A 17,896-nucleotide genomic window follows, 5' to 3' on the forward strand; every position below is an offset into this window, starting at 1 on the left:
GAGAAGGAAATTTGAATGGGACACTGGATAATAAAATAATGTCAAAAATTAACTGGTTGTCATAAAATAACAAAAACATCCAGAAGGGTCATATAACCCCGTGATGTCAAGATTTATTGAATTAGGACTACAGTTGAGACAACTTAAATCAAATGTTGTGTTCTGCAGTCAGATTGTGGTGCCAGACAATCTAAACTCTACAACTATACAGAAACATGTGTGACCAATCAATAGAACTGGAGACTATGAATAAAAAACTGGCTGCTCTGGAAACCAGGCTGAATGACACTGAGAAACAGATCGAGGAACTCAGGAGAAAAGGTAGACTGAAACTTTTTGGTTGGTATTAAGAAGTTTAAGTTTGATGAGTGATTTACAGTATAAGGAGACTTTGAGCATTGAAATAACGTGTCTCTAACTTTAGATGGAACAATGGTGATATTCAGTGCTGGGGCAGGAGACAGAGGAGCAATTGGACCTTTCAACACAGAGACAACTCTTATCTACAAAACTACAAACTATTACAAATATTGGAAATGCCTATAGTAAATTCACAGGTAAGGACTTAACGTATCGTATCGTATCGTATCGTATCGTATCGTATCGTATCGTATCGTATCGTATCGTATCAATATGAGTTGAGCAATTGAAGCGATCATTGATAATCAAGAACACTAACCACTGATAATCAAAAACACTAACCCCTTTGAAAGGTAGTAGTGGTCTTCTAAATATGTCAGTCATTACAAACTCATGATGTTTATATTAAATGCTGTGGATCTGCTGCAAAGTTTAATGGGTTCTTTCCTGAGCGTTGATCCATCAGACCTCCCACGGTGGAGGTACAGTATCAGGAAAGAAATTATAGAAATAAAAAGAAGCAGTTCATCAAACGTTACCACCACCCTCTTGTTTCCACAGGTGTGTTCACTGCACCTGTTGCCGGTGTTTATTACTTCACTGTGTTTCATCATGCCGGAAGAAACTGTGAAACACAGCTGTTTCTCTTCAAGAACAACCAGCTCATCATCTGTACACAGGATCACAAAGCAGTGAGTGAAACAGCTCACAACGGAGGAAATGCTGTATTTCTGCAGCTGCAGCCAGGAGACCAGGTGTATGTGCGCATGGGCGCAAACTCACATGTTTGGGGATCCAACTACCACACAACTTTCAGCGGTTTTTTGGTTAGCCAGATGTGAAAAAACAGCAAATTTCTTGTCCATTTCTGATTTAAAATCAACAGAGAAGGAAACCACTGCACCTACTGAAAATTCACTTAAATAAATCACCTGTGAATGAGACTGCTTTGTAACATTGTACAATTGACATTTTAAAATGTATAAGTGTCTTGCCTTATCTTGCCTTGTGTGTGTGCATGTGTGTGTGTGCGTGCGTGCGTGCGTGCGTGTGTGTGTGTGTGTGTGTGTGTGTGTGTGTGTGTGTGTGTGTGTGTGTGTGTGTGTGTGTGTGTGTGTGTGTGTGTGTGTGTGTGTCTGTGTCTTTGTCTGTGTGTGCATGTGTGTGTGTCAAATTATTCTCATTGACAGAATCTGAAAATAAAACATTTATAAAACTCAAATGATTTTCCACAAGTCACTTTCTCTTTTGTTTGGATTGAAGCTACTGAAAATCCAGTGAAAAACTTGGAATTTGCTTTTGTTTACTTAGGATTTCAAACATTAACTTGTTCCACTTTGCAATGTAGCCTACTAAGACAACAAACATATACTATATACCTTCCAGCCAAATCCCAAACTAGATGTTAAAAATTAACAGGTCATCTCTAAAAAGCACAAAAGGAGACAGAGGGATCAGACACTGAGCACCAGCGAAGATGAATTTTAAAACGCTGATGTTTGTGTCACTGATCTGTGGCCTGACTTTGGCCCAGGATCCTGTTATTGTTACTGATAATGAAGGAAGCCCTGAAACACAGTCTCCCTCCTCTCCTGACACACAAACTTTTATGAAAGAGGTTGGTGAAATGAATGCAAGACTGACAGCCATGGAAACCAAGCTGAAGGAGAGTGAGGAGAAGATTCGTCAACTGGAGACAAAGGGTAAAAGAAACAAGCGTGACAGAATGAACGGTGTGGAAACACATTTACAAAGTCAAGTGATTACAATGTTTTTCTTTATTTAGAAGTGAACACGGTGGTATTCAGTGCAGTGTCAGGTGGGGACAGGGAGGGGAAAGCCATAGGACCCTTTAACACGGACACGACTATAATCTACACCCGGGTGCTGACAAATATTGGCAAAGGCTACAATCAAAACACAGGTACGTACATTTCTCCTTTTTTCTATACAACACTCTATTTTAAAATTTTGTTTTCCCTTACGATGGATGGCATACCATATCTTTTTTCTTTTTTACAGTCATTTTTTTGTCATAGTCCCCAGAGGATTATAATGGCCACAAAACTAATGATATTCCCAACTGTACTTTGTGTTTAGTGTCAATTAGCAAACAGTATGCTAACATGCCAACCAACATGGTGAACATTAGAATCGACAAGTTGGAGTTACATTTAAATAACTTTCTATTGTATTTATAGGAAAATACTAAACCAGCAATGTTTTAAAACCTGTGTGGAATTAAAATTGAACAAGTAACTAATTACTTACATTTGTCACCTTTTGCCTCAACTTTTAACATGTTGAGTTTACAATGGAAACAATATCCTTCAAGGCAGATTTAGGGATTTCCACCAAATGTTCCTATTTTAATACAGTTTTGTTTCTGCAGGTATCTTCACTGCACCTGTTGCAGGGATTTACTACTTCACCTTCTATCATCACGGCGGAGGAAGTCTACCAACTTCTCTATTGCTCACAAAGAATGAGGAAGAGCTTGTTGTGATGACCCACGACCACCGTTCAACATTTGACACGGCCGACAACGGTGGCAATGCAGTTTTCATCCCGCTGCAACAAGGGGACCGGATATGTGTGCGGCTGGGTGCACATACAAGTGTTTGGGGAAACCATGTCCTTACCACGTTCAGTGGTTTTCTGTTCAGCAAAATTTGAGAGAGGGTGAAAACGTGTTTTATTTAACTTTAAAAATATGAGCTCTGTTTTGTCTCTTAAACTCATTGTTTACCTTGATGCTTTTTAACATGTCTCTGATTTTCTCTGTTGTGCATTAATAACATTGAGCAGAATGACAGTTCTCTGTGACCTTGTGACTGATACTATCAATCAGTCAATCAATCAAAAGCAAAACATGGCTGTAAAAATACAATAAAAACCAAACATGAATACCAGTATCTGAGAGAACGCTGTCATAAATCTCATACATTTACAACGAGGAAGCACCAAAAGCAGAATAACAAAAATAAAACATTAAAGTTAAAATACCCTGCTGTAAAATCAAAGGAGAAAAAAAGGAGGATAAAGATTTACAACGCTACATTATTATCTTAATTAAACAGCTTTGAAGTAATTGTGATGGTTAAATAAATGATTTGTAACTTGTTACAGGGAGAATGGAGGCTATCTTGTTTTTTTTTCCTAAGGTAGTTCTGGCATAGTGTGGCCTTATCTTTTGGGTCAGTATCTTGCTGTAGGATACAAAAGAGGGGACTGCATGATGCTACAGAATGCTGTGGTAGCTATTTTGGTTCAGGGCGCCTTTAGTCACCGACCCCTTTGGCCCTATGGCGAGTCTGGCTGGTTAATGTGGGTGTGACACTGGCGGCATTAACCTGATAATGAAAAATATCACTTCATTCCTTTATACCAACAGCACAAAAATGAAAAGAATAGTTCCCCCACCAGTTCATGTCATTTTAAACTTCAACATGTACTGTAGCATGCAGTGATATTATGTATGAAACATGAAACTTTTTCATATGGTAACAATGTCAGAGAGAGAAAAGTCAAATTGATCAAGATAATGAATTTTAATGAGTCATAACTGTTCTCAAAAAGGTTGAGACATTGCATCTATATCTGTATTTGATAGTTCAATGACAGATCTGTTTCTGAAGCTCAGCTACTCCTGCAGACAGCTGTGCTCATACAGCAGGGAGGCAAAAACATACACTGAGCTTCCTTTAAAGTCATTCTATTGATTTTCTATCATTTATTGGATTTGTATGTCATTCAATAGACCTGCTGAAATTCCTGCTTGAGGATGAATGTAAAAATATGACATCACTTCATGAATTCATTAATTTCCATCATAGATTTGTACCTGCTGATGCTGATGCTCAAAAACATTAAACCAAACTTTGTGTACTGCTGACAGTTTGTTTGTACAGTGACCCAAAACCGTACAGTAATAACTCTTTACAGAGGGAGGGAGACGGTTGTTGCTGAAAAAACCCACACAAAATTATCATTGGTGCATAAAAATACAAAGTTTTATTTAAAATGAAAGCCACAATATGTCAACAGTGTACGTGAAAATTAGTCATTTTCACAGACGGCATTTGACAGTATATAGGAATAGGCATTTATTTACAGTATTTAAAACAGGGACAATGCACACACACAAAAATCTTGTGGGACAAGAAATTGTGTCTTGAGCCAGGTTGTAGCAGCATTTGCTAAAATCCACCTGTACTCCCTGGCCAAATAAGAAGGTTTACAAAAAGGTTTGATGAAAGCAACCCCCTCCCCCTTAGGGGGTTAAACACTAGCAATATTCATTCACTTGACTTGACAGCTTGACTGAAATATTTCGATGTCCAGAATAAATCTGACATCTGGAATTAAATGTGCACTGATCATCAAACATGCTACACACAGCGATTATTGCTTGCCCTATGGTTACTGTATCTCACAAAATGGACAGGGAGGCAACGATTGGCAACATTATTACATGCGACAATCACTTTTTCTCTACTCGGTGTTGCGTTTGCACGACATCCATTATTATTTTTGACAGAGTGGACGTGGTAAATCCTCATGGTACGTGTGCTGATGCAGCAATTTTTCTCATTTGGGGTGTTAGTAACCAGGCGTTTGCCTTTACTGCTGCAGATCTCAGTGACTGTTGACTCAGGGGAATCAATGAAGGACTGCACTGGAACCCTCCCACAGAGATGGAAACGTTCTAAATACCTGTACAATGACATCAGAATGAGAATGACATTACTTTTCTATTCCAATATCCATATATATATATACAGATTTATATATACAGATTTATATATTATATACAAAGATATAAAATAACTGTTGTTCTAATGAACAGTCACTGTGTTAGAAAAAAGTTACCTTTGCCATTCATTATTGGAAGTTCTGTCAAAACTGGACTGGAGGATGTGTTTCACGAGAAATTGCTTAAAGCTGGTCTCTTCGCTGTGTGACTGACAGGGAGCTGAATATCTCATGTCCCATTGCTGTGCCCCACAAAAAAGGGGGACAGTGAAGATGGCAGTCAGAAGAATGATGTTCATTCTGTTTAGAGGGAGGTAATGAATTACAGAGAATTGTAAACATTTATAAACCATGAAAATAATTTTTATCTGGGATACAGTTTAGGTTTTACGAGTGTACTGTAACACACAAGGTTTTGAATCACCACCTACCAGCCACAAGTGTAAAATTAGCTATTATCACACTAAAATATTTTAATGTAAACAGCCCTCAGTGTGTCACTATGGTGCTGTCTGATACAGTTCCACTAAACATCTGTTATGCTGTTTAATGAATCAAATTGGCCAACATGTTTCCTTACCTTCCTTTGTTGTTAATTTGAGGAGGATCAGTATCAGTAGCAGATGCTCAGGTCACTGCTCGATGTCCAAACACACTTCTTCAAAGAAACTGGATTTCTTTTCTTGCTTGAAGACGTTTCACCCCTGATTCCAAGAGGCTTCTTCAGTTCTGAGACTAATGCCAGAAACCCAGGTATTTAAACCCAGAGTGGGTGGTCCTATGATTGGTTTCTAGTGAAACGAAAGTCACATGGCCACACCCCCTAGACTCGAGTCACATGACCACACCCCCGAAACTGGAGGGGTGGTGTTGGACTGCATACACAACACAGACAGCTTACAGACAGAGACATGGCTGTGCCATAGGCTCTCCAGTGTCCCCCATCGTATAATAATAAATTTACTAGTGTTGAGTTTACAATGGAAAGAATATCCTTCAAGGCAGATTCAGGGATTTCCACCAAATGTTCCCATTTTAATACAATTTTGTTTCTGCAGGTATCTTCACTGCACCTGTTGCAGGGATTTACTACTTCACCTTCTATCATCATGCCGGAGGAAGTCTCCCAACTTCTTGCTCACAAAGAATGAGGAAGAGCTTGTTGTGATGACCCACCATCACCGTTCAACATATGACACGGCCAACAACGGTGGCAATGCAGTTTTCATCCCGCTGCAACAAGGGGACCGGATATGTGTGCAGCTGGCTGCACATACAAGTGTTTGGGGAAACCGTGTCCGTACCACGTTCAGTGGTTTTCTGCTCAGCAAAATTTGAGGGAGGGTGAAAACCAGGTTTTTTAATTTAAAAATATGAGCTCTATTTTGTCTCTTAAACTCATGTGTTTAACTTGATACTTTTAAATGTGTCTTTGATTTTCTCTGTTGTGCATTAATAACATTATTGAGCAGAATGGCAGTTCTCTGTGACCTTGTGACTGATACTAGCAATCAGTCAATCAATCATTAAACTATTAATTTGTATGACATTCATGTAAATAATGCAGGAAGTGTTTCAAAGCCGCCAATAGAACCAACATCTTCCTGTAAAATTCTGGCTATAAAAATATAATAGAAACCAAACATGAATACCCTTACCTGAGGGAACGCTGTCATAAATCTCATACATTTACAACGAGGAAGCACCAAAGGCAGAAAAACAAAAATAAAGCCATTAAAGGTAAAATACCCTGCAGTAAAATCAAAGGGAAAAAAAGGAGGTTAAAGATTTACAATGCTACATTTTGAACTTAATTAACCCTTTTATCCAGTTTAATGTCTCATTGTACCCTGAATGACATGAAAGCATAGAGCAAATGCACAATTCAAGTTAAAAAAAAAAAAGTATTCTAAACTTTTACCAATCAAAGTACAGTAGCCACCTTTGGCAAATATAACAGCTGAACACTTGTGGCATTCTTTCTCCAATAGAAATCAAAAATTCTTCCCAACTCTGCTGCAGAAGTTGCCATAAATGCACTTGTTGCGTTGCTTTCACCCTTCTGTCCAGTTTATCCTCAACCAGCTCAATGGGGACTGTGCTGGCCACTCCATTTTTCAAGCTTACCATCTTGCTCTTTTTTCCTAAGGTAGTTCTGGCATAGTGTGGCCTTATCTTTTGGGTCATTATCTTGCTGTAGGATGAACCCCTGACCAAACAGGTGCAAAAGAGGGGACTGCATGCATGGTGCTACAGAATGCTGTGGTAGCCATTTTGGTTCCGGGATGCCATCTGTTTGCCTACTCAACAGGGTACAAAAATCCTTTGTGATCAACTGATTTAAATTTTGATTCATCAGTCCACAACACCTTTTCTCAGTCTTCTGTACAGTCCATTGGCAGTGTTTCATGCCTCTTTTTCCTTTTTGTTTAAAGCAGAAGTAAGTGATATATTTGTGTTAATATAAGTCTTAAATAGTTATATCTTCCGACAGCAATCACTTACATAGAGTGTTTGGTCTGAAACACGGGTCTGTCAGTCACTCTGCTCTGCTCTGAGCCGAGGAGAAAACATTTATCGTATCCTACAGTTTTTATCCAATGAGGAGAGAGAACGGCATGCAGGGCTGTGTGTGCAGCCAAGGGACGCCGTGAATGTGGCGACGTAGGGACGAGGACTGTTATGGTGTGTTCAAGGAAACTCGTATTTTTCCGACCGTGAAGTCGTACCAGTTCGATCTGGTACGACTTCACCGGTCGGAAGTTACGAGTGGCCGTTATAGTGACTTTCACCGGTAAAACAGGTCGGAAAAACACGAGTGGGTTGCCTGGAACGCTACAAAGTCGTAAGTTGTGACTTGAAGCTGTAATTTGCGATTTCAAAAGCCTGCCTGGAACGCAGCATTAGCGAAAACGACCGGACCACTTACTTCTGCTTTAACATTATTTTTCAGTTTTGGGTAACCTTAGCCTTAACCTTTGAATTTCAATAACAACTAAATTGGGGTGTTCTAAAACTTTTGACCGATAGTGTATCATTGCTTCCTCATTGCTTGTCTGATATTATTCTTTGATAAGATAATGAAGTCACGTGTGAGATGTGACGTTACACATTAACAGATGAACGCTGAACAGTATAAAAGCAGCCAGAGGTGCAACATCAACAATCATCAAGACCTCTGGAGTCAACCTGTGAACAACCTTGGAAGATGAATTTTGCCATCTTGTGTTTCGTTTTGCCATTCTGTGGCTTGGTTTTGGCCCAGTATGAAGACAAGGCTGCTGAACCAGAAACCCCTAATGAAATACAAACATGTGATACCGACATGTGTGATCTCCTGAGAGAGGTCGGCGCCCTGAAACAGAAAATGCAAACCATGGAAACCAAGCTGAGCAGCACCGAGGACCAGGTTCAAGAGCTGAGGCACCAAGGTAAAGTGAAATTAAAGTGAGTCTGGCTGACAAACAGTAATTCACATATGGTTCAAGAGGTGAAATGTGATGAGTGTGATTTATGTTACACAGGAACATCCATGGTGGCATTCAGTGCAGTGGTGGGACGAGGTAGTACAGATGTTGGACCTTTCAACACGGACATAATTCTGCTCTTCAAAAAGGTGACCACGAACATTGGTAACGCCTACAGTCCATTCACAGGTAAGACTTTTAGAAGTGTTTCTGCTTCCTTTACAGTATAAATGATTTTTGAATAGATGTAGGAAATGAAAATAATGTGACAAACATTCTGTTATATCCACAGGTGTATTCACTGCACCTGTCTCAGGTGTTTATTACTTCAGCATCTTCTATCATGCTGGAACCAAACATGAGGCAAAGCTGTTGCTGTTCAAGAACAACCAGATCATAGTCATGACACACGATCACAGATCAAACGGTGATACGGCTGATAATGGAGGAAACGCAGTGACTCTGCAGCTGCAGAGAGGAGACGCGGTGTACGTCAAGCTGGCTGCACACTCACAGGTGTGGGGATCCTACCTCCACACAACCTTCAATGGGTTTTTGATCCGTCGGATGTGAGACATGGTGCACCTCTGTAACATGACAGTAACATTTGTCATATATCTGTTATTCTTAAAACTTAAGTTGAAAACCTAAGTTAGAAGTAGGCTATTGTGTGTTCAATGCCATAAATCTGTGTTTGTGAAGTTAAACAACTATGCTTCACACAGATGGGGTAAAAACCATTACACTGAGCTCAGATCAAGCTTTTTTTAAAGTCAATTTTTAATGTCATTCTATTTATTTTCTGTCATTATGTATTTGTATGTCATTTTATAGGTCTGTGATTAAAATATGTTGAAAATATGAAGCTGCCTCAGTTTGTTTATTCATTCCGGCTTTTAGATGAGTGTAAAAATTTTACATCACTTCATAAATTTAATCATTTCCATTATAATTGACGGTTGTTGCTTAAAAAAAACAGCATGAAATTATCACTGATGCATAAAACATCAATGTTTTATTCAAAATGAAAGAAACAGTATGGTAACACAAAAAGTAGGATTACAAAAAAGATATCTGCAAAAGGATTTCACTGATACAGAGTGTAGGAAAATTGTGAAGTGATTAACTGATTTTTTTTGTGATCAACTTTTTATTTATTTATTTGTTACTTCATTTGCTTTGGTGCAAAAGCCACCAAACAGTGCATACAAATCATTATTAAACATACACACAACAAAACAACAACCAACAACAAATCATACAGAACAGGACAGGGACACAAAATTAAGATAAAAACTAACAAACGAATAAACAAAACAAAAACAAACAAACGAAGAGCAGCAAGGGAAAAACTTTGAGGGTAGAGGTAAGGGTAATCATGTACATGTAGGCTACATATCCTCAATTCTCCATGATAATGTTACCTTGACGGTGGAGCCAAAAGTGTTTTGATCGTTTCTCTTCCCTTTTCCAATACCGCTACATTCATCTGTTTGGCACCATGTATTCTTGCAACTGAAATTTCCAAGTTCAAGATATCCACAACCGATGTGATTATTTCTTTATATATTTATAAACAAAAATCATTCACTTAAAGCTCAATGGAAATATCCAGATGTCAAGAATAATAAATCTGACATGCTACATGCTACACACAGGGTGTATCGCTTGACTGCTGGTTGTTATATCTCTCATAATGGACAGGGAGGCACTCATTGTCAACCTTATCACATGCCAGAATCACTCTCTCTGATTTAACTGTCACGCTTTTGATGTAGCATCCACCTTTACTCGACTAGACGGACTTGACGTGGTACATCGTCATGGGTGATGTGCTAATGCAGAAGTTTCTGTCACCCACTTTCTTTGAAGTCAGTCGTCTGCCATCCCTGCTGCAGATCCGGTCGACGTCGCTCTCGGGGGCCTCGATGAAGGACTGCACGTTCCCTCTGCCACAGAGTCATCTTCCTTGTAAAAAACTGCACAATGAAATCAGAATCTGAATGAGATTTACTCGACAATTTCATTATGTACACTTGCATGCAATGGACTTCATTCACCAATACAGTATATTAAAGGGATAGTTCAACATTTTGGCAAATTGGCCCATTGCCATAATCGCTATAGTCATAGCAGTAGGTTCATTACCTTTAATTGTAGGTGTAAGCTATTTTCAGTACGGCGGAGCGCAGCAGCTGGCTGCTCAGAGCTACGCTATGGAGGCTAATGGAATTTCTTGGTTTCCCTCATTAAACTCATCAAATTCAACATCCCAAAACTCCACAGCGCTTTTGTAGACAAGTTGTGACCTGCACAACCACCACGCTATGAGATAATGACGAAACGATACGAAACGGAGCCGTTTTCGAGGTAAATACAGGGTAAATACGGAGTCTGCTTGCTGAAAAACTGTCCCTGAACGCAACGCGCATCAGCGGTTTTGTATGAATTTACCTCGAAAACGGCTCCGTTTCGTATCGTTCCGTCATTATCTCATAGCGTGGTGGTTGTGCAGCTCACAACTTGTCTACAAAAGCGCTGTGGAGTTTTGGGATTTTGTATTTGATGAGTTTGATGAGGGAAACCAAGAAATTCCCTTAGCCTCCATAGCGTAGCTCTGAGCAGCCTGCTGCTGCGCTCCGCTGTACTAAAAATAGCTTACACCTACAATTAAAGGTAACGAACCTACTGCTATGACTATAGCGATTATGGCAATGGGCCAATTTGCCAAAATGTTGAACTATCCCTTTAAGTATTTTCTTAAATTTTTTCTTAAGACGTTCTTGAGAAATTTCTTAAGAAAACTCTACGTTAGATTCATGAAGGCGTTCTTAGACGTAGAAATGTAAGAGTAAAATCACCTTGCCCATTCCCTTAAAGAAGTTCTATTGAAAAGCTCTTGGAGGATGTGTTGTTTGACAAACGTGTCATAGTTCTTGCGGCTGTTGTTGCCCACACAGGGAGGTGAGCATGGACGGAGAACCGAGTCTGACTGCTCCATGCAACAAACAAAGGCCACAGTGAAGGTGGCCATCAGGAGAATGATGTTCATTCTGTGCGGAGAGGGAAGGAAAGAATTACAGTAAAGAGATTTTTAACTCAAATTGTATATAATTTAAAATTAAAAAATCTAAGATAAAAAGTAGGTCTGTCAGCCTAACACATGAGGTTTGGAGTCAACACCTACCAGCCACAAGTGTTAAATCAACTATTATCACACTTCCTCACACACAGCCATCATCGTGGTGCAGTCTGATACAGTCCCACCAAATGTGTTATTTTTAATAAATCAAATTAGCCAACATGTTTCCTTACCTTTCTCTGCTGTGTTAATCTGGAGAGGCTTAATACTGATATAGTTGATAATCTGGTCTCTGCTCAGTGTCTAAATAAGTTCCTCCTCTTTAAACCCCTTGACTTGTTATCAATAAGAAAAGAGACTAACAGCCAATCATAACACAGCAAACATAAATTTCACCATATATGTCATGTGATAATCAATTGTGTGAAACTCACTATAGGTCATAGGGCTGGTGGTGAATCTGTATCTGTAAACATTTGTACATTTTTGTGGATCAGAAAAAAAAGTTAGATCTACTGAAAAATGTCTAAATTAGTTTGACATGATGACTATGATGCCAACCTGGATGTGTAGGCCTACTGAGATTATAGAGTGTTTAGTCTCCCTCTAGTGGCACTGAGTATGTAGTACACACCACTGCACTAAACTGGAATAGTTCTTGATGGGCCTGATTTTCTGAAGGTTTGGGTGAGTAAACGAGTGCAAGACTGATATTACCAACAAGCAAATGTGCAAACACAAGCTGTCCATTTAACCATTGCCGAAATGCAAATAGATTGAGTTTCCACATGCAGTGTAATGCTGGATATAAATTCCTGTGATTGTGAGTTGGCGTGTTTGTTAGGAAGTGCCAATTAGCACAGCGTTATGCACAGTGGCTGCTGTTTCTGCAGCGAGGATGAGAAAGAGCCGGCACAATGAACACACATCAAGAACCACTTGACATTATGGTTTCTTACCAGACGGTACCAGGAGAACAAATTGTATTATGTTATGATCTGTGGTGTTTTGGGGGTTGGGGGACTTCCTCCTGAAGTCCACTGTTAACTCCCAAGTCTTGAACCAGGTTCAAGTTGTTCTGACCACACCAGAAGACCAGTTAATCAACCTCCAAGCCTCTTTAAGTGCAGGCATTGCTGTAGAGCGAGAAGAGCAGTGGGGAGAGCACATATCCCTGGGGTACGCCAACAAAAACATCCAGAAGGGTCATATATATGTGTGTGTGTGTCAAATTATTCTCATTGACAGTGTGTGTGTGTGTGTGTGTGTGTGTGTGTGTGTGTGTGTGTGTGTGTGTGTGTGTGTGTGTGTGTGTGTGTGTGTGTGTGTGTGTGTGTGTGTGTGTGTGTGTAGGTGTGTGTAGGTGTGTGTGTGTGTCAAATTATTCTCATTGACAGTGTGTGTGTGTGTGTGTGTGTGTGTCAAATTATTCTCATTGACATAATCTGAAAATAAAACATTTATAAAACTCAAATGATTTTCCACAAGTCACTTTCTCTTTTGTTTGGATTGAAGCTACTGAAAATCCAGTGAAAAACTTGGAATTTGCTTTTGTTTACTTGGGATTTCAAACATTAACTTGTTCCACTTTGCAATGTAGCCTACTAAGACAACAAACATATACTATATACCTTCCAGCCAAATCCCAAACTAGATGTTAAAAATTAACAGGTCATCTCTAAAAAGCACAAAAGGAGACAGAGGGATCAGACACTGAGCACCAGCGAAGATGAATTTTAAAACGCTGATGTGTGTGTCACTGATCTGTGGCCTGACTTTGGCCCAGGATCCTGTTATTGTTACTGATAATGAAGGAAGCCCTGAAAGACAGTCTCCCTCCTCTCCTGACACACAAACTTTTATGAAAGAGGTTGGTGAAATGAATGCAAGACTGACAGCCATGGAAACCAAGCTGAAGGAGAGTGAGGAGAAGATTCGTCAACTGGAGACAAAGGGTAAAAGAAACAAGCGTGACAGAATGAACGGTGTGGAAAGACATTTACAAAGTCAAGTGATTACAATGTTTTTCTTTATTTAGAAGTGAACACGGTGGTATTCAGTGCAGTGTCAGGTGGGGACAGGGAGGGGAAAGCCATAGGACCCTTTAACACGGACACGACTATAATCTACACCCGGGTGCTGACAAATATTGGCAAAGGCTACAATCAAAACACAGGTACGTACATTTCTCCTATTTTCTATACAACACTCTTTTTTAAATCTTGTTTTCCCTTACGATGGATGGCATACCATATCTTTTTTTTTTACAGTCATTTTTTTTGTCATAGTCTCCAGAGGATTATAATGGCCACAAAACTAATGATATTCCCAGCTGTACTTTGTGTTTAGTGTCAATTAGCAAACAGTATACATGCCAACCAACATGGTGAACATTAGAATCGACAAGTTGGAGTTACATTTAAATAACTTTCTATTGTATTTATAGGAAAATACTAAACCAGCAATGTTTTAAAACCTGTGTGGAATTAAAATTGGAAAAAATAACTAATTACTTTACATTTGTCACCTTTTGCCTCAACTTTTAACATGTTGAGTTTACAATGGAAAAATTATCCTTCAAGGCAGATTTAGGGATTTCCACCAAATGTTCCCATTTTAATACAGTTTTGTTTCTGCAGGTATCTTCACTGCACCTGTTGCAGGGGTTTACTACTTCACCTTCTATCATCATGCCGGAGGAAGCCTCCCAACTTCTCTGTTGCTCACAAAGAATGAGGAAGAGCTTGTTGTGATGACCCAAGATCACCGTTCAACATTTGACACGGCCGACAACGGTGGCAATGCAGTTTTCATCCCGCTGCAACAAGGGGACCGGATATGTGTGCGGCTGGGTGCACATACAAGTGTTTGGGGAAACCGTGTCATTACCACGTTCAGTGGTTTTCTGTTCAGCAAAATTTGAGAGAGGGTGAAAACGTGTTTTATTTAACTTTAAAAATATGAGCTCTGTTTTGTCTCTTAAACTCATGGTGTTTACCTTATGCTTTTTAATGTGTCTCTGATTTTCTCTGTTGTGCATTAATAACATTGAGCAGAATGACAGGCAGAATGATACAATAAAAACCAAACATGAATACCAGTAGCCTTCCTGAGAGAATGTTGTCATAAATAAATTTACAACGAGGAAGCACCAAAAGTAGAAAAACAAAAATAAAGCATTAAAGTTAAAATACCCTGCTGTAAAATCAAAGGAAAAAAATGAGGATTTACAACGCTACATTATTATCTTAATTAAACAGCTTTGAAATAATTTGTAACTTGATACAGGGAGAACTGCAACACAAACGCACCCCATAACCCATAATCTCTTGTTTATGACAGATAAGACTACACAAATGTACAAATGGTAATGCTTATATGGTGTATAAAAGAGACTAACAGCCAATCATAACACAGCAAACGTAAATTTCACCATATATGTCTATGATATCTATCTTATAGGGTCATGAGCAGGGACGTGATGACGCAAATCTGCCACTTCTGCAAAATGAGGAAGTGAACTATAGGTGAGAAAATTTGATTTGCCATTTTCCAAAGTTTCATGACTGTGATGATTTGGCCACATACACAGCACATGACCTGTAAAGTGATTAGTTAATAACAAAGATGCAGATCAGCAGCTGGAGTTTATCCTGAGTTGACACAGTGCAGACTGAACACCAGGTCAAGGCACCAACAATCGGCTACACCCAAAGCAGCCCCTCAGTCATACATCATTAACAAGTGTCATCCACATTCTAGCACATTTAACCACGACTTGATCATGACAGCATGTGAAATCACTTTATTGTAGTTAGCACCGTCGCCTCACAGGAAGAAGGTCCTGGGTTTCTGTCCCTGTGCCTGGGGCCTCTCTCTATCTGTCAGTTTATCTGTTCATTTCTTTTTATAGCATAAATTAATCAGCATTTACTGTCGAAGAGAAGGAATTTTTGAGGAAGTGCATTTTTGTGGGGAGCTTGCGTGTGGTTTCACCCTGTTCTGAGGCCGAATGCAAAGAAAAAAAAAGTGGCCAAAGATTTTTGCAGAGATAGATATCAACTCTTTGATGGCAAAAGAGGACAGGTCAGAAGTACACAAAGTCTTCAGGAATCATCCTCTGGGGACCAGATAGCCTATAGCCTATTTCTGTCTGAACCAAAGTGCATGACCAACCATTTTATCAATGAAACAATAAACTGATACTACTATTACCTTTAGAGCCATGCTGCCAGTTTCAAAACCATATACTGTAACTTACATTATCATTAGAAGGGGGTAGTACCTTTAGTTGTCTTTGAGCCTCCAGCTCTTTCTGCCGTTCTCTCTCAAACTCTTTCTCATTTGGATAGACTGCTGTCATCATTGCTGAAAACCCCACAGCCAGTTGCTGAAACTAAAAGGTATAAAAGTCTGGATAGGAATAGTCAACTAGTGCATAAAGATAACATGGCTTCTCTAATAACTTTGTGCTGTGTAGTGCGTAGCAGCCACCTTGGATCTTACTAAGTTTAATCCTTCCCTGTATCATGGTCTTAGCATTGTGCCACAGTAATGCCACCTAGTGGTAAAAAAAAGTACCAGCAGCACAAGTTAAGAACACAACATATTTTATATGAGAGTGTAAAAGATTACAACTCCAGGATAGCTACCACCTCTCTTGCTCATGGTTGCTGGGGAAGTGAATCTGGGATGTGCCTGTGGGAGGTGCATGTAGTTACCATGTTTGACATCAGTAATAATGTCAAACATGTCAAACAGTAATAATACTGCATTCTGTGTTGTTGTCCCTGAACTTGTTAGGGTTTTGATTTGTGTTGTAACTCCACTGCCCTAATGTATCTTGTCAGTCTCTCCCTGTTGGAAAGTTGACGCTGTTCAAGAACAACCAGATCATAGTCATGGCACATGATCACAGCTCAGATGGGCTGTACGTCAAGCTGGCTGTACACTTGCAGGTGTGGAGATCTGACCTCCACACAACCTTCAATGGTTTTTTGATCAGTCAGATGTGAGACATGGTACACCTCTTTAATAAGACAGTAACATGCAGCTTCTTATAAGAGCAGACAAACTTCAGATTTACTTTATTTCAAACATCTTAAAAACTCAAGATGCAAACCAAAGTTAAAAAATACAGTGTGTTTAGTGACATAGATCTGTGTTTGTGAAGTTAAACAACTTTTTTTCAGTTTGCTTTTAATATCATTCTATTGGTTTTCTATCATTAATTGGATCTGTATAGACATGAAAATATCATAGATGTACAACAATGTTTTATTCAAAATGCAAGAAATAATATGGTAACACACATATGTGATGATTCATTTTGACTGAAGGCATTTGACTAACATAGGCTATATACAGCAAAAAAAAGAAGGATTACAAAAAGCAATAGCTGCAAAATGAATTAACTAAAGTGTATAGGAAAACTCATTTAATGTGCTCAAGTGAATTTATAGATTACCTTTTTAAGTTTACATACAAAAACATTTTCTCTTTTGTTTGTAAATTAGCTTTATCATAAAATGTAAACTGCTGTAACAGTAAAGAAAATACGCTTCATAAGAAATTCAATTCAATTAAATCACATATTTTTTTTAATGATAAAAACAATTCTGTCACACACAACACACACTTTTCTTAAAATCATGTTCATGTCATAAAATGTTGTTAGGGCAGGCTTCAGTATATTAAAGAAAAAAATGTGCTGTTTAAAAACAAATATTAAAACCTGTTCATCATCAAGCATGTCTCACACAGGGTCTACCGCTGGGACGCTGATTACTATTGTATCTCTGAAAGTGGACAGGTCGGCAGTGATCGCCAACCATATTACATGCCACAACCACTCTCTCTTTAGTAGGTAACAACTCTGTAATTATACATCTACGTTTTTTTGTGTCCATGTAAGAACTGACGTGGTAAATCATCATGGTTGATTGGCTAACGCAGTAATTCTTATTGCAGTTTTGGTCACAATAATTCAGGTATTCGCCTCTACTGCTGCAGATGTCCTGGACTGTTGTCACAGGTGCGTCAATGAAGGACTGCACATCAGTCCTCCCACAGAGGTGGTTTTCTTTTAAATACCTGTACAGTACAATGAAATCAGAATGAGAATGAGATTTACTTGACAATTTCATTAAATTCACTTATGTATAAGACAGTGAGATGATGTTCTTTCTGGTAAGAGAGGTACAACACCGTGTAATATTGATGTGTTTAAATC

At 39.0% G+C, this 17,896-nt stretch overlaps 3 long non-coding RNA genes across 3 annotated transcripts; 2 read left to right on the top strand and 1 right to left on the bottom strand.

Annotated features, from left to right (window-relative positions):
• The first annotated feature begins 1,788 nt into the window (after positions 1-1,788).
• On the top strand, positions 1,789-3,275 carry LOC311001678. Its single transcript, XR_014596193.1, has 3 exons — positions 1,789-2,063; positions 2,147-2,284; positions 2,753-3,275. It is a non-coding gene; the product is annotated as an uncharacterized lncRNA (long non-coding RNA).
• A 1,078-nt stretch (positions 3,276-4,353) lies between these two features.
• LOC311001791 lies at positions 4,354-5,834 on the bottom strand. Its single transcript, XR_014596204.1, has 3 exons — positions 5,696-5,834; positions 5,233-5,415; positions 4,354-5,076 (listed from the first exon to the last, which is right to left on the bottom strand). It is a non-coding gene; the product is annotated as an uncharacterized lncRNA (long non-coding RNA).
• A 7,513-nt stretch (positions 5,835-13,347) lies between these two features.
• LOC311001439 lies at positions 13,348-14,764 on the top strand. The gene is made up of 3 exons (XR_014596182.1): positions 13,348-13,619; positions 13,703-13,840; positions 14,304-14,764. It is a non-coding gene; the product is annotated as an uncharacterized lncRNA (long non-coding RNA).
• The last annotated feature ends 3,132 nt before the right edge of the window (positions 14,765-17,896 follow it).

This window comes from Trachurus trachurus, assembly GCF_905171665.1.
Source record: "Trachurus trachurus genome assembly, chromosome: 18".
Classification (NCBI taxonomy): Eukaryota; Metazoa; Chordata; class Actinopteri; order Carangiformes; family Carangidae; genus Trachurus; species Trachurus trachurus.